At 43.0% G+C, this 2696-nt stretch overlaps 1 protein-coding gene across 2 annotated transcripts in view; it reads right to left on the bottom strand.

Moving 5' to 3' along the window:
• The window catches only part of dclk1a (doublecortin-like kinase 1a), a 62804-nt gene that overhangs the window by 8435 nt on the left and 51673 nt on the right, over window positions 1-2696 (bottom strand). The gene's annotated exons all lie outside the window — the stretch shown is intronic.

Raw genomic sequence — 2696 nt, 5'->3', positions numbered from 1 at the left:
ATATTTGGAAATCCAAATAAGCTCCTCTCTGTTCACTTCACAACTTGATCCGATCTAATTGCATCCTCCTTTCACTCCTCACTACTGGCTTTAATAAAACATAAAAACACAGGTTTTGGTGACACTAATAAAGGCAGATGAATACTGCCTTTCATCAGATTAGTAAGTAGGAGGTCATTAAAGTGAAAGAGAGCGGCTGAGATGAGGCGTCTGCATCTATCTAAAGACTAAAACTCATTACGCCCTCCACCTTGTAACCTTCTGTCTGGTTGTCATGGAAGCAACAGGGATGGGGAGCGAGGATCTAGTCAGGACTGTAAATGAGAATCTCCCCCATCTCGCATTTCATTCTCTTCTCCACTCCTGTCCATCTTTCTGCTCGCCTCTCCTCTGAATCCTGCTGATGGCTTCAGATTCTTTTACTGCTTCTGAACAATCTCATCATGCTTCGTTTGTAGGGGTGAACATTTTTCAAGTACATATCTTTTCCTACTTTCCTCGCTCTCCTCTCCCCTTCCCCTCCGCTGAAATCCTTCTCTCCTGCCTCGCTGTCATTTTTGAGGTCTTTGGGGTTTCCAGTGCTCGGATAAATCCCACAGATGCAGCTGGAATAAACGGCCTGGCCAGTGATGGAAGAGGACGAAAATAAACGTGGAGTCCTCTGGCTGATGTGCATTATTAACAAGTTTTTCTGTAAATGGTCTGTTTTGCACGAGACGATAACTAAATCACTAGCAGGCGACACCTTTTTTGCTTTCATCTCTCATTTCGGCGAAAGGTGTTGCCAGACGTATTTTTGATGCTCTCCCCCTGATTTCAAACCACATGGAATAATTCACACATCAGTCACTCCTGTCTCCTTAGAGGAGATAAGATCTAAAAGGTGCTGCTGCTGAACTAATGGATGCTGGCTTTGGTTGTGATTCTAATCCAGCGAGGACGGCTGATGTGGAAAAGGAGGTGAAATTTGGCATCAAAGCAATACATTATTATGGCATGTTAACAGTCCATTAAAAACTGCAGCTTTGAAGCCATGTCATTGAAATTACATATCGTCCTTCTGGTTTTACAAAGTGAACTATTTAATGTAAAAATGTTTTATGGTAGCTGATGTTTGCATAAAGAAAAATATCCTGGACATTAATGCATCCCTAAGAGCTTGCTGTTATGCCAGAGAGTATTTATCGTAATGACTTACATCTGAAAACTATTTACAGAACCAATCTGCCCTATATCCCTGCCCAAGTCACTGTCAGCTCTTTTGTTCATCTCCACTGCTGTGACCTGAAAAAAAAAAAAGGTGAATGTAGCTATGAGTCAGGCTGAATTTGGTTTACGTAATGTTGTTTTTCGTCGGGCACTCATCCCGGAACAAGAAAACCCACTTAATACCCATAAAGCCAATGACCCTCCTGTGCTTTATCACAAAAACATCCTTATTCCGCTCTTTTATTTCCTCATTCTGACTCGTGTATTTACCTCTCTTGTGCCCTTATCGCACATCCAGCCCTGTCCTCTACTCCCTTTCTCATTTCAAACTCCTATCTCTCTCTCTCTTCCTGCCACAGAGGGAAACAAAATACTGTTGCTATGGAAACTGCTCACAGAGAGGAGAGCAGCAGCTTATGAGGCTTCCAGTGTGGAGACAGAAGCCTATATATGGCCATTCCTGTCTGCGGGCTGGGAGGTAGGTTCAACCTTCTACGAAAAAATTGTGGCTCTTGTTCCAGTGCAAAAAAAAACTATGAGACAGATGGAGTGACAGACAAGAGTGAGAAAAAGAGATTGGGAGGTGAGGAGACAGAAAGAAAGATGTATGGAGTCTGGTCTGGTTGATATTGATCATGAGATTTGGCAGGAGCTGTCTTGTTATTGTTAGACCATCCAGCTTTCTCCCTGTTGCACAATACGACATACACTATTCCTAGCTCTACATCTCTACACTTGTGCTCCGGCTATGACTCACAGCACTAAAAAACACACTGACAAACCTTTTACATCACGGCTGGAGCCACTGCTCTTCAAACCTGCAAGGGCAACGCTCGGCAACAGAATACTGATCAGCGCATAAATAGGAATTAAACAGGATGTCCATGGCTGACCTTAAACGTGGAGTGTCATCTCAGAGCCACACGTGGAGCAGCAGAAATAATGATTTATTCTGTGGTTGAAAAGGAAATCTGTCAACTGTAGAACTGAGCATTAAAAATGCACCACACATTTACATAACCAACTTAAGTGTAATGCCAGCTTTGTCCTCCATGTCCCTGTTTGAATCTGATTACGACACACATCCTAAAGCCGTTTTTTTTGCTCTTTGTCCCTGAGGCCGGCAGAGTCAGACCTCTCCTCCGGCAGCATTTCTTGTCACTTTTACTGTCATGCAATATCCAGCAAAAGCAGGATTTATTAGTGTTTGCTCCGGTGGAACAGTCTAATAAGATTTGATGGAAATGGGCTACGTTGTTGTGTCCCAGCTTCCTACTCTGTCTCTTATAGGAGCACAAGGTAGAGGAGATAATATTTCTTGACTCCTATTTTGGTGTCTAGACAGACAGAAAACATAATCTACTTGACTCTCATCTGAAAAGATCAACACCGGTTAAAGGATTCTGTCTTTCAGCTCTGCCAGTTGGATGCAGTGAAGGTTTCTAATCACAATCCTGATGGACTGCCATCCCAGAGAATCACAGGAA

Source organism: Stegastes partitus, unplaced genomic scaffold (assembly GCF_000690725.1).
Source record: "Stegastes partitus isolate 25-593 unplaced genomic scaffold, Stegastes_partitus-1.0.2 Scaffold96, whole genome shotgun sequence".
NCBI classification, from domain to species: Eukaryota; Metazoa; Chordata; class Actinopteri; family Pomacentridae; genus Stegastes; species Stegastes partitus.
The sequence above is the reverse complement of the archived record's forward strand: the minus strand, read 5'-3'. Positions and strand labels throughout refer to the sequence as shown.